Below are 17581 nucleotides of genomic sequence, written 5' to 3'. Positions count from 1 at the left end.
CGGGAGATTTTTTTTTCAACAGAGGTTAGACCATTTCTGTGATGATATAGTCCATGTTGATATAGTCCATGTTGATATAGTCCATGTTGATTGCAAATATTTGAGTCCATAATTAACCAAGCTTTAGTTCATCACCCTACAGATGCTAAACTTTTGACTGACCAACAATATGGATTTAGACAAGCCCGTTCTACAGCAGACATCATAACTGTAATCTCTGAACGTATATACCATTCACTGGACAAAACAGGGGAGGGTAGAGCGGTAGCTCTAGATATATCTAAGGCTTTTGATAGGGTATGGCATGAGGGTCTCCTCAGGAAAATTAGATCATACGGTATCACTGGAGGAATACTTAACATAATTAAATCCTTCTTACATAAGAGAAAAATCCAGGTTATCCTCGACGGTCGTACATCTAAACAATATGATATAAATGTGGGAGTGCCTCAGGGGTTTATCCTGGGACCTCTGTTATTCCTAATATTCATAAATGACCTACTCGACAAAATTTCCTCTGAGATGGGTATATATGCTGATGACATTACGGTCTATAACAGGCATGACAGGAAAACAAATGAACACATATCTAAAGAAATGACAGAAACACTAGAGGATGACCTCCAATCTGTAGTGGAATGGGGACAAAAGTGGATCAATCATCATCGATAGCCTTGAGCCCCTGGAGGGGCAGAGGCCATCTACAACTTTTGTAGATGCTTTTGTAGTGAGGAGATCTTTTTTCGGGGTGAGTACATACACCACCTCGCCTTTTCAAATGGTCACCTATCTGGTACTGGCCAGGCTCAACGTTGCTTAACTTCGGTGATCTGGCAAGAACCGATGTGTCAACGTGATTGTGCCATACTAGACAAAAATGGATGGTCACATTCAATGCTGCCAAGACTAAACTTGTTTCCTTCAATAATTACAAGAAACCTTCTCTACCACCAATAGCAATGGCCAATGACTTTATCTGAAAGTACATCTTTTAAACTCCTTGGCCTAACATTCACATGAAACATGAGTTGAAACAATTACATTGAAGGCATTGCCAGGACCGCTGCGAAGAAGGTAGGCTCTCTCTACAGTGCTAGAAAACTACTAACACCCGAAAGTATCCTGTACCTCTATAAGGCCACCATTCGCCCATGTATGGAGTATTGTTGCCATATTTGGGCTGGTGCATCTGCTACTAGTCTCTCGCTCCTAGACAAGGTTCAAAAGAGAGTTGCCAATCTGATAGGTCCTGAACTGTCATCTAAGCTTCAGCCTCTGTCCCATCGACGAAATGTTGCATCCCTTTGCCTGTTCTACAAGTATTTTAATGGTGAATGCTCTGACAAACTGCAAGCACTTGTGCCCCCGCGACATAAACATTCTCGACAAACCCGACAGGCAGCTAAATCCCACCCACACACAGTAGAGATCCCTAGATGTAAAAGAGCTTTCTACTCCATTAATTTCTTCCCCAGAACCGCTAGACTTTGGAATTCCATTCCAGGTCCCTGCTTTCCCAACTGTACTGACATGCAGAAGTTCAAGTGTAACGTGAACCGACATCTTACTGCCCAACTCCCTACATAGTATCCCAGTAGCTGTTGCCCCTGATAGTACCCCTTACACCAAAGTGGCAATGTGCCTTGTTTGAGGTGAAAATGTAATAAAAAAAAATGTAATGCTGGCTCTTTGCAATCCTAGGAAGTCCACACTCCCAGGTTTTGCCTTCTCTCTTCGAGAAGGGGTTAGTTTACTGCTTATTGCCTGAGACGCACGTGCCGGGGAATGCCGACAGGACTGCACATACATCTTTTGCAGGGTCAGAATGCTCCTCCTCTGGAGTGCTAACTTTTCAATCCCACTTTCCGACTCTAGTGTCATATTTCTCGTGGTGGGAGCACCATATTTGGCCCCCACCTCGACACCGTCTTACTGTACTTGGCTAGTACAAACAGTCCTTGATTTTCTATTCACTCAAACAACAAGAAAATAAAACATCAATTTCTCTCACTTATTTCGTATGCTTCTTCCGTTTTTTTTTTCTTTTTTTTATATATAAAATAAATGCTGGATATTGTAAAAAAAAAAATCATGTTCGTCCAAGGCCATTTATGTTGTAACACACAATTATCAATCCAGCGGTGTCGGAAATTTATTTTTTATCGACATAGTCGCAGAAGGCGGTGCAGGGGAAATGGGAGGTCAGCATTTTGTTCAGCCTATGGCATGCCTGTATCCCATCCATTTCCCTTACTGGCCAGTTGTATAGCAGTCCTTGAACTGAAGAACCTTTCAGCTGGCGAAAGTGTGTGTACGTCTCTCTCTCTCCCTATCTCTCTCTCTCCCCCCCTCTCTCTCTCTCTCTCTCTCTCTCTCTCTCTCTCTCTCTCTCTCTCTCGCAGATGTTTGCCGTGTGTTCTCGTTAATAATGGGTTAATTCTGAAATCAATCTCTGGAGCCCCTTTTTTTCCTAGCACTTTTTTTCGAGTTAGTTCCAGAAAAAATGTATTGAGAGAAAGACTCGTTTTTTGGGTTCCGTCGAACAGATCGACGTAAACGAGTACATCCAACCACATGAAGAAAAACCTTTATTGAATGGTTGATATTGGAGATTTAAAAAACACCATTTGTTGAAGAAAGCAAAAACTTTCAGCGAAATAGGCTTTTATTGCTAGACAAGAAGAAGAAGAAGAAGAAGAAGAAGAAGAAGAAGAAGAAGAAGAAGAAGAAGAGACAACCCTTTCCAGAGGAAAGGATCTACATTCAGACTCTGCTCTGGGGCGAGAGAGATTCCAACCTTCAGACCCTTTGAAAGTTTCATTTGTCCTGAAGAAAGGACGAAAAATGGACACCCATTAAGAAGTGAAACATAAAAACAAAAACTTTAAAAGAATTTCAAGAACTCTTTCTCTCATGTTTTTTTTCGCCTCCAAACCTTTTTTCAAGTTGTTGGAATTTTTTTGTACCAATAATAGTGCATACCCCCTGTTTACATTTATTATTTTTTATCTGGTTCTTGTATTTGATTTTTTGTATTTCGTCGTTTCATTGCCCGACGCAGACAAGGAATTTTGGAGCCGCCTTCAAAGAAGAAAACCCGACAAGAATACCTCGGATATGAGACGAGGCATACTTCTGAAAACTATCTACGTGGCTACGGTTTGCACGTATTTGGAAGTAATGTAAATTTTTTTAAAATCTTTATTTTGCGTGGCTACGGTTTGCATGTAAATGGAAGGAGAGAAATTTCTAAAAGGACTTTAAATCGAGATAAAAAAGAGAAAGGCACGTGCCTGAATGGCTTTCAATTTGTGAGTACGCTCCTTAAATTTATTACATATGAGAGTGATTGGGGACTACTATTTTGAATCTTATTATTGTATTCGTTCATGGATACGACATCTTCATTATAAGAACCAGTGTTATTTTTTTCATTATATGTTACCTTGGCGTTCTTTAAATTTAATGCCCGCAAAGGGAAAAATTTGCAACTAATTTTTATTGTAAATAAAATCTTTTCTTCGTTTTGAAACAAGACCATTATATTTTATTCTTTACCCCGATTTTTATTTTTTTTTTTTTTCAGGCTAGTTACTTTCGCGTCGAATTTATCTGGAAGCAAGATAAATTTCCGACATTTTGCAAATTTTTTATTCCCTTTTTCGGAACACTTTGAAAATAAAGTGTATTCCTTTTTCATCGAGATACGTTTTAATTCTCTTTCTGTAAATGCATTTTGCAAATTTTGTCCCTATATTAAATGCATTTTGCAAATTTTTGTCCCTTTATGTAAAAGTAGTTTGGAAAATTTCTGCTTTTATTTGAAAGCATTTTGCAAATTATTTTCCCCTATTAAATACATTTAGCAAATTTTTGTTCCCTTTTTTGGAACACTTTGAAAATCAAGTGTACCCTTTTCCAATTGAGATACGTTTTAATTCTTCTTCTTTCATGTTAGGATTACATTTAACCTCTTGAAATTTCTGTTACCTCCGCTACCTGACACTATCAACTTGTCTCTTAGATTCGTTGACAACTGTGAATTTCTTCCGTTATTTAGACATTTTCCACATTTTCTCCCTTTATTTAAAAGCATTTTGTAAGTTTACTGCTTTTATTTGTAAGCTTTCTTCCGTTATTTAAAGGCATTTTCCAAATTTTCGCCCCTTCATTTAAAAGTAGTTTGGAATGTTTTCCCCTTTATTTAAAAGCATTTTCCAAATTTATTTCCCCTTATTTAGAAGCATTTTGTAAGTTTACTGCTTTTATTTGAAGGCATTTTGTAAGTTTTCTTCCGTTGCTTAAATGCATTTAGCAAATTCATGTCCCTTATTTCAGAATACTTTTCAAATTAAATTATTATTCGCGCTGTACGATATGATACGCGTGCTTTCCCCTTTCCTTGTCGAGACCCGTTTTATACTCATTCTGTCAATGCGTTACTTAGCTAGGATTAAATACACTGGTCCACTGGTTGACTCTTTCTGTTATTCCCCCTCGTACCCCACGCCTGTATTTAGAAACGGTCTGTATAGATATTTCAACTCCTAAATTCCTTTCCCTTCTTCCTTCCCACATTGTTAACTTGTAACTTAGCGTCCCCCTAGAAGTTGCGACGACTACTATGTCCTGAGTTTAGAAAACGTGTAATGTCATTCTGTGTTTCGAACATTCGACATTGGCCTCACTAAAAATTCCCGAATTTAACATAGTACGTCTGTACAGGGATTGGAATGTTATATTTAGTTTATTCCTGAATTTAGCATTTTTATGAACGTCTAATGTCTTTATTTATATCTGTCTAATATACTTTACGTTGGGAGAAACTATGGCATTTTCTGTCCCTAGTCTGCGAATAAGAGATCATGCTAGACTGAGGTAATTTAATTTTTCGTCCTAATCCAGCGTGTTCGATATTTTTTGGAAGCTGGATTTTCCCCACTTTAAGAAACGACTTTCATCTAACTATACCCTCGCAGGGAGCCTAGTAAATAGAGACGCTGTGTCTGAAACCGGTGTTTGTTCGTATTTTTCCCCAATATATATATATATATATATATATATATATATATATATATATATATATATATAAATATATATATATATATATATAAAAGGGGAATAAGTATATATCTTGATTTATAATGAACACGCTCCTAAAATTTATTACATATGAGAGTGTGATTAGGAACTACTATTTTGAATCTTATTATTGTATTCGTTCATTGATACAACATCTTCATTATGAGAACCAGTGTTATTTTTTTCATTATATGTTACCTTGGCGTTCTTTAAATTTAATGCCCGCAAAGGAAAAAATTTGCAACTAATTTTATTGTAAATAAAATTTCTTCTTCGTTTTGAAACAAGACCTTTATATTTTATTCTTTACCCCCCCCCCCCGCGCCTTTTTATTTCATGCTTTTATTTTTTTTTTCAGGCTAGTTACTTTCGTGTCGAAGTTATCTGGAAGCAAGATAAATTTCCGACAAATTAAGCCTTTCTTATAATTTTAAGGGATACGAGAACGTTCCCTCCCCCTTTTTTTGAGAGGTCTAATTTCGTGACTTCATTATAAAACTGTTTTTTCCTCAGTATTTTTTTCTTTGAATTGTAATATGAATGTTTATGGTTCAAATTCTCTTTTACTAGATGTGTTAATGTGGTAAATGTTACCAGTGCTTTTGGGAAGCAAAAAGCAATCCGCCACTTCCCTTTTATAAATAAATTTCGAACTTTTTAAACTGTAATTTAAGGTCTTCCTTTCATTTTTTTCTTGTTGTTGCATAACTATTTCCCTTTCTTGTTCATGTTACATTACAAAGTTGAATGTTGGTGACGACCCCGAAAATTTCGACAGTGGAGATTGTTTGCTCCCAAGTTTAAAGCAAGATGGCATAAAAGAGCATATTTCTATAGAAAATTAATTGGCCGTTTGGTCATAATGAGTTAGTCTTAGCAATTATTATTGACTATTACAGAGTTTGATGCAATAAAAGCAGCCACACACACACACACGCGTGCCCATATACGTAATTTATAGTAAGTTACGTTGATTGTAACAACGAAACACGTGTCTGTGCACGGAACTATATTTTATTTATGCTATAAACGTCCCTAAAATATAGGAAACAACATAATTTAAGGAATCTAGCTATCTATTTATTCATCTATCTATCTACTATTGCATAAAAAACTTTGTGTGTGTGTGTGTGTGTGTGTGTGTGTGTGTGTGCGCGCGCGCGAGTTTGTTCCCTATGGACTCGAAAACGTCTGGGTCGATTTTTTATGAAATTTCACATGAAGTGGCTTTATGTGCCTGGCAGTGTTCTTAGATAGGTTTTGTATCGTAATATTTTTGCTAAGTATCCTTAATCGATAATCGAAAGAATCCAATGAAAGAAGGAACAGGCGATTTTTTTCAAAGTTAACATCCTTATGCAGCCTAACATCACAAGTGCATTTTAGAAGTTTCAGTACCACGCAATCCAAAAAGCTCAGCATATAAAATCAATAATAGGTTCTTTGATATAACGAACGTGCGCTTAAAATGAATATTTCTGTTTAAAGCACAATTGCACCATGATACTTGACATGTTCATTTTAAACTTCAATTAAAACCATTATCACCGCACAAGCAGTTAGGCCAGGCATATAAAATCAACTAAGTTTTTTCATATGACAGGGGCGCGTTCAAAATGAATGTTTCCATTTAGAGCACAACTGAAGCATGCTACTTGATTTTTACATCTTAAACTTTAATTCAAACCCTTATATATAAAAAATAATTTAATAAAACCAACAGTAGGTTTTCTAAGGTGCAATGTAGACTACGATGTATTGTGGATTAAGTCACTGCGGAGAGACATGTGAAGCTTCCTCCTTGTGCACTGTGATGGGTTCCACAACTAGAGCTGGCAATCAATCGATTTGACTGAAAAAACTGGCGTTTGAAGACAATAAAATATGGGAGTGTGAAACATTCGTTGATCGTCATTCAATCCTGGACAACATCGGGTCTCTCTGCTAATATATATATATATATATATATATATATATATATGCATATAGAAACACAGGGCACTGTGATGTGTCTAGTGCAGCAGCGTTAGTGCTAAGTTCTTGCTTGCATGCTTTTCACTTCCAGCTCCTGCCACTGGCTAGCCTTTAGGTGAATAAGAAGCAGAATTCGTAAGCCTTCTCTGCCTTCTCTGCCATTATAATTAGCCTCCAATGTTAAGACCTCTGACATGCATCCTCGTGGCCACACACAGATACTGGTGCCTTGCAGCAGCAGGCTAAATGTCGGGGGATCCCGGAGCAGCAGGGGGCCCCAGAGGTGCTATGACATGCCCCACCAATCATGTTGATACGCCCTGACACACCACCAACCCCTGCTCCACTGCCTTGCAGGTCCCTTGGCTGGGATAAGGCTAGGAGAAGGAAAACTCTGACTTTAAAATATCCCAATAGCCAGACGGACCTGGCTATGAAGCAGTTAACAAACAAATAAACTATTTTCTTTTCCGGCTGTCCGTTATAACCCCCTTTCCCTGATATCACACATCACCTCCACAAGTACCACGAAGGAAGGTTTGGGAGCCACAGTGTGTGGGTTTCCCCCTGGCAAGTTGATGCCCATCCTAAACAAATTCATATGCCAATGGCCTTTCCTTCTTTCCTCTGGTTTGATTTTCTCTCTCTTCTACTGCTCAACTTCCTCTTTTTTATTCTTTCTTCTATGACAAGACCAGCGGCGATGGGACAAGGGCAAGGGAGCAAGTTTTGGTGAAACTCGGAGCTCCTAGTCTGGACCTGCACGCTGGTGGTGGACACATGATGGTTGGAACTGTGACTATCCGGAGGTTCGGTCTTGCGTCTATGACTGGGCAGGCCTATTGAGGACAACTGCTGCCCACCCTGAATAGGGAAGGCCCTAGAAAATGTGGGCTAAAAATCGGAAGTCACAACTGTGCCTGACTGGAAAGCTGCATCCAGTGGGACACCCTATTTTGCGGTCGAAACCAGAAAAATTCAAAAAGCAAATCCGCATGGAACATAAGAACCCTACTAGACCTCAATGACACGGACAGCATGATGAACTGCTTTGGAACTCATGGCTATTAATGTGGACATTGCTGCACTAAGCGAGACCCGACTCAGAGGAAGGTAAGCTGAAAGCAAAGGGCTCAGGATACACTTTCTTTTGGAAGGGAAGGGATAAAAATGAAAAAAGAATACACGGAGTTGGCTTTGCTATAAAGTTACATATCGTGCATGATCATCAGCTCACATCAATAGCTGTAAATAAGAGACTTATGTCTATTAGTGACTTATGTCTACTACTGCCTTCTGATAACTTCATAACTGTCATTTCGGCATATGCACCAACCCTAGATGCCGACAGTAAAGTGAAACGCGAATTTTACCAGCAGCTTGGCAAGCTTATAACCAGAGCTCCACCACAAATTAATGCTACTAAGCGACTTTTACGTGATAGTGGGGAAAGACCATAAACTCTGGAACTCTGTCATTGGGAAGCATGGACTTGGTAAATGCAACTCAAACCGCCGCCTGTTGTTAGGATTTTGCTCAGAATTTGAGCTATTCATTACCAACACTCATTTGCAGCTCCCAAATAGATTTAAGACCATGTGGAAACATGCCCGATCTCAGCATTGGCATCTTCTAGACTGTTGGAAGGGAAGGGATAAAGATGAAAAAAGAATACACGTGCTAAATATACCACCAGAAAGAAGCCCAAATTTGAATTAAAACCTCAGAAAAAATATAACCTCTCAAAACTTCACCTAACAGAGGTAAAGACAAAATGCCAACACACCATCGAACAACAACTTTGTATAAACCCAACCAATTCTTGCGACCTGGAATAAGAATGGTTGTCAATCAGTAAGATCATTAATGAATCAGCCAAAGTCACAGTCGGTTTAAAGAAAAAAAAATCAAGACTGGTTTGATGAAAACTGTGCTGAAATTAATCAACTCATTCAAGAAAAAATAAACGCTCGCCATGCTCATGAACAAGACCCTCGAAGCCGGCATAAAACCGATATCTAAAGAAACCGCAAAAAACAGTGTCAAATTACGGGAATTAGAAAACAAATTGTGGCTGCTGAAAGCTTTAGAATTGGAGTGTTTTGCAGAAGCCGCGACATTAAAAATTTCCATGCCAGTGTAAAACAAATTTTTGGCTCCATCAGATCCTCAACCAGAACACTCCTTGCAGCAGACAATGCCACCATCCTCACTGATCCACAATCAATTCTGGATCGTTGGAAGGTGCATTTTGCCAATCTACTCAATAAAGAATCTACTGCAGATGAGTACTTTCTCAAAATGGTCCCACAGTACCTAGCGCAATTATGGATGAATGCACCACCATCATTTACAGAATTTCTAATTGCGATGGAGCAAATGAAAGTAAATAAAGTCCCAGGGCCTGATAATATCCCCTTCGAACTTATCTACCATGGTGGACAACAACTGAAAACAAAACTATTCACTCTCATTCTTAACATGTGGGAAGAACGTCAAGTACCAAAGGATCTGAAAGACGCAGTAATAGTAACCATCTTCAAAAAGGGTGACATAAAATCATATGGCAAAGCCTTGTAAAATTCCAACACATCACAGAACTTCAATATGCAGATAACAACATGATCCTTAACCATTCCAAGGATCCGTAAACAACTTCACGGCAGCGTACCATTGCTTTGGACTCTCTGTTAATATTGGTAAGACAAAAGTGTTAGTACAACCAGTACCCAATACCATCTTACAGAACATAAGTATTCACATAAATGACACAAGAGCCAGTAGAACAACATCCATCACAAAACTGGCCAAACATTTTGGGAAAGACTGTCTTACAAGTGAGACAGAAACAGAAAAGATACCTGCGACTGAAATAGCCAGAAAAAGTCGCCAGAAATACACTAAAGCTTTCCATGACAAGAAAGTTGAAGAATGGGCCAACCAACAACGGGCCAAGTATTTTCTGGACGAATATAACCAAGACTATATTGATAAGGAAGGGTCTATAAGCTGGCTAAAGGATGGATCGCTCCACTATGACCAGGAGAAGTTTATAATAGCTGCCCAAGATCAAGGCTTGATGACCAATGCGTTTAAAAAGATGAGTGGTCTCAGCAAAGACAACAAATGCAGGTTCTGCCACACAGAAGTAGAGAGTGTGAGCCACCTGATTTCTAGCTGTAAGGTTCTGCTAGGGGACGGCTACTATACAATGCGACACAATGAAGTATGCAAATATCTCCACTGGACGATCTGCAATAAGTTAAATATCGAATGCAGCAAGAAGTCATGGGAACATATACCCGAAAGAACAGTCGGAAACAAGTCATATACCATCCACTATGACTATGCAATCCCTACAGCCACGTACCTAGAAAACGGAGCTATAAAACCCGACATTGTAATATGGGACAAGAAGGAGAAGGAAGCAACCTTGGTGGAAGTTAGTGTCCCGAATGATGCTGGGTTAAACAGAGCTGAGAGGGAAAAGATTACCAAATACCAGGGTCTTATGTATGACATGAAAAGAAACTGGAACCTTAAGAAGATCTCTATCATTCCAGTAATTATAGGAGCAACCGGACTTATGAAAAAGAATTTTACAAACTATCTTACAAATATACCAGGTAAACCAAGTGCAAAGGAGATTCAAACAATTGCACTTAAAGGGACGGTTAGAATCTTAAAAAGATCTCTCGGTTGGAGTGTCTAAAATAGCAGGTGTATGTTTGGCATCTGGTAGGATGCCCCATCCCTGGCTTAAACAAAATGATAAGAAAAATGAAAAAATAGAGAGAAACACTCCTCTTGAGCAAGTAGATCACTTTCCGTATCTCGGTAGCATAATATTGGAAAAGTGCTTAAATGAGAATGAAATAGAAAGCCGAATTTGCCGTGCCTATGGAGCTTTTGGTAAACTGACGAAGCACGTCTTTAATAATAAACATCTTTCAATAAAAACTAAACTCATGGTATACCACGCGATTGTTATACCTACGCTTTTGTATGGGTGTGAGACCAGGATTATATACCAAAGTAATCTCATTAAACTCGAAAAATTCCACCAACAAAAACTTTGAACATCAAATGGTATTACTATGTAACCAACACAAGCGTTCTTGAGAGAGCATACAGCTGCAGTATTGAGACAACCACCATGAGGCACGGACTCCGTTGGTTGGGGCATATCCTCAGAATGGATGAAAACAGGCTCCCTCGACAAACTCTGTACTTGGAACTAGCCACAGGAAAAAGACCTATCGGCCGCCCTCTACTGCGATATAAGGACCAACTCAAATCCATCCTAAAAACACCGGATTTGATCTTCACATCTGGGAAACAACATCTCAGGATTGGTGCTTGTGGCGCCAATCCATCATACACGGTACCAAAGGATATGAAGCAAGAAGAAGAAGACTGGTGGAGATCAAAAGGCAGGCAAGAAAAAATCGTGCTGAACAACAACGCCCCTGCCAAGCATCGCTTGACTTCTCTGTCCACACAAATTCCACGCTCAGATTGGTCTGAGAAGCCATCTGCGATCCAAACACTGAGAGAAGAGGAAACTGAAATTCTCGGATATGAGACATCTATCGCTGATGATATATATATATATATATATATATATATTTCTTTTTTTATCCAATGTCAGTAGGTGCAGGTGAAACGTTAACAAATTCCGTGGAATCTTTCACGTTTTTTTCTAATGGCTGGAAATACTTGAAGCTTTGCCAAGGCTATCAAGGGTATTCTTTTATTGCGACGTCATCACTAGATGGATTGCCTACCACAGCTTAAGAGAGGCCCATCTACCCTCAAGAGAAGGATAGATCGTGCCAGTTTCCCAATCTGGTATTTTAACCTCGCAGGACATACAGCGTCTCGCCTTCCCAAATGGTCACCCATCTGGTACTGGCTAGGCTCAACATTGCTTAACTGGCAAGAATCGGTGTGTCAATAGGATTATGCTATATATATATATATATATATATATATATATATATATCCAGGTTTGAGATGTTCAAAAGTAGGGACTAATGAATACAACGAGATTGTTACATAGTGCTCGATAACAAGAGCAAAATACTTTTTATTATTTATTTGAAGGTAAACAGTTACATTTGGTCGCTACAAACAACCATCTGTTTCACTCAATGAGACTTTGTCAGGCGATCCTGAGCCATTCGACTGAAACAGATGGCTGTTTGTAGCGACCAAATGTCACTGATTACTTTCGAATAAATAATAAATATATATCTGATGAGTCGTAGACTACGAAACACGTGTCAGTGGATAATTATATATTTAAAACAATGCGTATATATATGTATATATATATATATATATATATATATATATATATATATACATATATATATATATATATATATATATATATATATATATATATATATATAATATAGTCGTCTTCAAATCTGATGTGAATAAAGTTCTATTGAGTCGCCCATTTAGATAACTTAGCCCTACCCAAGTTCCACCGTGACTGATCGTGTTGTGTAACCATCTACCTAACACTTCATCCTAATCCTCGGGTGGCCCCCGGCGATGATAAGTAGTGACACACAAGTAATATATATATATATATATATATATATATATATATATATATATATATATATATATATATATACGTAATTATGACATGTTTATTCATATCTGTTCCAAGAATTCAACAGCACTAATAGTTTAGGTGTATTATCTTTTCTGAGGCAGTCTTTATTGCTTTTAAATTGTCTATTCATTAGCATCGAATTCAACAATACAACAATTAAAGGTATAAAAACTTTACTAGTATCTATTGTCAAATACAAGAAAAAATATAAACTGATGATGATGATGCTGACAACCACGACGATGACAACTGTTTGAGTTGTTTCTCTGTCTTTATAAAGAAAAGAGTCTTCAACAGTTTTGGTTTCAGCTAGCACAAGAAATGCGGCAGGACCAAGACTGAAAGACAATTTAACTCAATTTATAGCAAAGAATTACTTCCCCTTGAACTGTTTTGTTAAATGTGTTAGCGGATCCAAGATGGCGAATAAACAAGTTGAACATTTTCTCATGCGTTCGAATTATTACCCATCTGACCATATACAAACCATCTCAGGCATAAAAAAAACAGCGAACACAGTAGGGGTTTTAATTGTGTAAATTACTTTTGTCAGCGTTGGATATGCTTGATTAGGCATGAAATATAGTTAACAAAATGACAATATAATAATACAGTGAAACAGCCTGTGTGTGGATGAATACATATACCCCCTACCTCCGTGACTTGAGAACTATGCCAAGGGAGGTTACTGGTTGCCATTAGATATAATGCACAGCTTCTCGTAAAAGAATAGAGCAATGTAGGCAGTTGATAATGCCTTTCGCCTCCTTACTTCCCCTTTCTTCTTAAATAATTAAGCACTACCCAGGTTCCACCATTACTGATCATGTCGTTTCACCATACTTATTAAACCTTATCTTACAGTGGCTTCCCGGCCTTGATAAAGATTTCCCTTGCTTCATAGCTTGTATTAATGGTGTAATGCTTAATAAGTTTCACTGTTGATGTAAATGGTGACGTTTAGATTGCAGTTTGAAGTATTTACTTGTCTAGTCGATCAGAAAAAGCTGGGCTGCAGCAAAACCAATCATTCTATGGGTAACTACATATTCCATCTACTTTCATCGTAATGGATATTGCTTGCTGCCATTAGATATTGCACAGCTTTTTGTAAAAGAATAGAACCCTCTAGGCAAATGATGATGCCTATATAAGCATTAAGATTTCTCTTACCTCATAGCTTGTGTCGATAATGTAATCTATTATTAAATCTCACCTGTCTGTTTAAATGTATGTATGTGTGTATGTATGTATGTATGTGTGTATGTTTGTATGTCTGCCTCAAACTTTCGACAAAGGTGACGGATTTTCATGAAATTGGTATCATTTTGAAGCTCGGCGTCTCGGACAACAAATATCGAAAAATTGGCCCAAAACATTCATTCCTTCACCCTGAACTGGGCAGTTTTCTACAAGGAGAGGTCGATATTTTGCGAGCCATTTTTACAAGTCATCGTATTGGTTGGATGAACTTTGCCTAATTTTAATGTTCCGAACTTCCGGTCGCGTCATAGAATAGAAATAAGACGTCAGATTTGCTTTCACTTTTTTTCCACCTTTGCTTCACAGGTTCGAGCCTGCCTACTACCACTTTTTTTTTTTGCTCAACACACACTTCCAAACACCCGGGCAACGCCGAGCACATCAGGCTAGTGTGTAATAAATCCGACTGTTGGCAAAATGGTCAGGTTTTGATTTCAACTTTACTTCCTATCTAGCCACACTGAAAGGTTTAATGCATCGAAACCAGTCTCTCTGTGGGTAACTACATATGCCACCTACCTTCATTGTAAGGGAGATTGCAGGCTTCCATTAGAGATAATGCATAGCTTTTCATAAGACAATAAAGCACTCTAGGCAGAGTATAATGCCTATATAAGCATTACGATTTACCTTATCTTATGAAGTTTTACCTTATCTTATGTAGTTTTACCTTATCTTATGAAGGTGTAAAATCGTCTGCCTCGAACCACTAACCTAGTTCTAAAACAGATCCTTTGTTCGATAAAATGCATGCCTATTGGCTGATAGGAAGGGGCGCGGTGGATACTAGAAAGCTGATTGGCTAACTAAAATCCTCAACATATATAAAAACGAGAAACAACCACAGAATTCGCGCATAAGCCTGACGAATCCTATAGTGGATGAAACACAGAATATTCAGTGTAGCTTAATCGCCATATATATTTTATAAATTACTATATATATATATATATATATATATATATATATATATATATATATATATATATATATAGAGAGAGAGAGAGAGAGAGAGAGAGAGAGTACTTGCTGTTTAACCACACTGAAGAACTGTAATGAAGTGAAACCAATCTCTTTGTGGGTAGCTACATATGCCACCTACTTACATAGTAAGGGAGATTGTCGGTTGCCATTTCAATAATGTGTATCTTTTAATAAATGAATAGAGCATTCTAGGCAGCTTGAAGTACTTGCTTGCCTTGCCACACTGAAACTGATACAGCGAAACAGTAGTCTGTGGATGACTATGTATATATATATATATATATATATATATATATATATTTTTTGTTAAGTTTTCTGTTGTGGGTAGAGTTGAAAGATATAATCCGTCGTTTAATTATAAATATACTAAATATACTAACACACTGATCGCAGCTCACTCCAACACAAACAGGAGTTCTTTCTTACAACGATGCATTGACGAGAAGGTCATTCCCAAATGTACCAATAAGATCTTCCAATCCTCCCACCATATTTTCCCTGAGCACATTGAGCAGTATCTAAGCACATCAGCACAAACTCTTAGAAACAAAGCAACTTATTTACGAACTATTGCCAAATCACTAGCAGACGATCTACACATGAACCACTCTATTTCTAGGAATACAACCTCTAAAATTAAACGACGGATTATATATATATATATATATATATATATATATATATAACACAAATGATATTCCACTTTATCTATCGATAAAATTTGTCTGCAAGGCATGAGCTGTTAATTGTGTTCAGCTGCAAACTCAACTTAATTGGAGGTAAATCATACGGAAACGCAAGTTAAAGCGAAAAAGCTTGCAGGAAATTCTTCAAAAATAAATGGGAGAAAATTAAGTTAACTTTATCTGACTATCTTCGTTTTTGTTTTAAAGAGCTTGCTTTTATCGTTTGTTTTCAACCAAGAAAGAAAACTTTAGAGGGAGAGACAAACTTATCTTTTAAAACGTTGGTGTCGTCTGTTGCAAGTCTTTCATAATTAAAACTTTGATCAAATGCATTTACGGTTGCTATGCGACGATTACTTGTTAGATGAGTATGACTAATACTTTCGTTGAAGATATATGTACTTTATGTGTCTCGCAATGTTCTTAGATAGGTTTTGTATTGGAATGTCTTTGACGAGTATCAACAATTGATAATTGAAAACATTCGATGAAAGAAGGAACAGGCGATTTTTAGTAAAGTTAACACCTTATACAACCTAAAATCACAATTGCATTTAGGAAGGTTTATTACTACACAAGCAGAAAAGCCTACATATAAAATCAGCAGTAAATTCTTTGGAATGGCAGGAGCGCGTTTGAAATGAATGCTTCAGTTTGAAGCACAATTGAAGTATGATACTTGACTTTTTTTTTTTACATGGAGGTCACCACTTATCAAGGCCCAGAAACCACTCGAGGATAAGGGTTGCTGTGTGTATGGTAATCAATAGGATAGTATCATAGTAATAGTTAGTATTGGAGAGTTGAAAAAGTGTCATTACTTAAGGAGATGGTTCATCAGGAATTTGTTTATGTTGGACTTGAAGACATCCATGTTGAAGTCAGGAGGGAAACAGGCAAGTGGTAGAGAGTTCTACAGGTGTGCAGTTCTAAGAAAGAAGCTTTGTTCGTGGAATCTACATTTTGATTTAGGCACAGATAGAGAGTGGGGAAAATTATTCACAGTGGTTTCAGCTAGACGGGTGTTTTTCGAGAAAGATTGGCGAGGGGGGGCAGAGATTGGAGCTCAGACGAGCACTTGCCATGGAAGTAACGATAAAACAAAGATAGGCTTGCAACGTCTCTTCTGTAGGAGAGAGGTTGCAGGGAAGAGAAAAGGGCATCCCCCACTAACCCACAAAGTCTATTTTGTACTCTGTCAAGGCAGGATAGGCTGTTTTTAGCAGCTCCTGCCCAGATGTGGCAGCAGTACTCCATCCTTGGACGTACTTGGCTTTTATACAGATAGAGAATTGCATCAGCAGTGAGATATCTTTTGGAGCGGTAGAAGGATCCCACCATTTTCCCAGCGACCTTGGCCTTGATGTATGTGTCCCATTTCAGATCAGGAGTAAAACCCAGAAGCTTATCAAAACATGGGGCCTCCCCTAGACGAGAGCCATCCATTTCAATCGATGCCAGATGGGGATCAGAGCGTTGATGATGTAAAGATAGGAGCTTGGTTTTAGATGCATTAAAGGTAACCAGCCACCTCTTACCCCATTGTACCACGCACTCAAGATCAGAGGAGAGAGAATCAGAGAGAACATTGTCATTTACGGCCTTTGATGTATTGCCATAGATGGTTGTGTTATCCGCGTAGATGTCAACGAATGATTTAAATATGTGTTCAGGGAGATCATTAATGTAGATCAGGAAGAGAGTTGGGCCCAAAATGGACCCCTCAGGGACTCCAGCATTAATACTGTGGGCCTCTGATTTCTGCCCATCAACTACTACTCTTATGAGCCTATCAGAGAGAAATGATTTAATGATTGAGAAAACATTTCCAGTTATACTGTAGCTGGAAATCTTATGAAGTAGGCCTTTATGGCATACCTTATCGAAGGCCTTTGATATGTCAAGAGCAATTGCCCTAGAAATCAAGCCTTTGTTGAGAGACTTTTGCATTTTAAACTTT

This window comes from Euprymna scolopes, chromosome 13, assembly GCF_053919585.1.
Source record: "Euprymna scolopes isolate OS-2025 chromosome 13, ASM5391958v1, whole genome shotgun sequence".
Lineage (NCBI taxonomy): Eukaryota > Metazoa > Mollusca > Cephalopoda > Sepiida > Sepiolidae > Euprymna > Euprymna scolopes.
Note: the sequence above shows the minus strand (reverse complement) of the source record.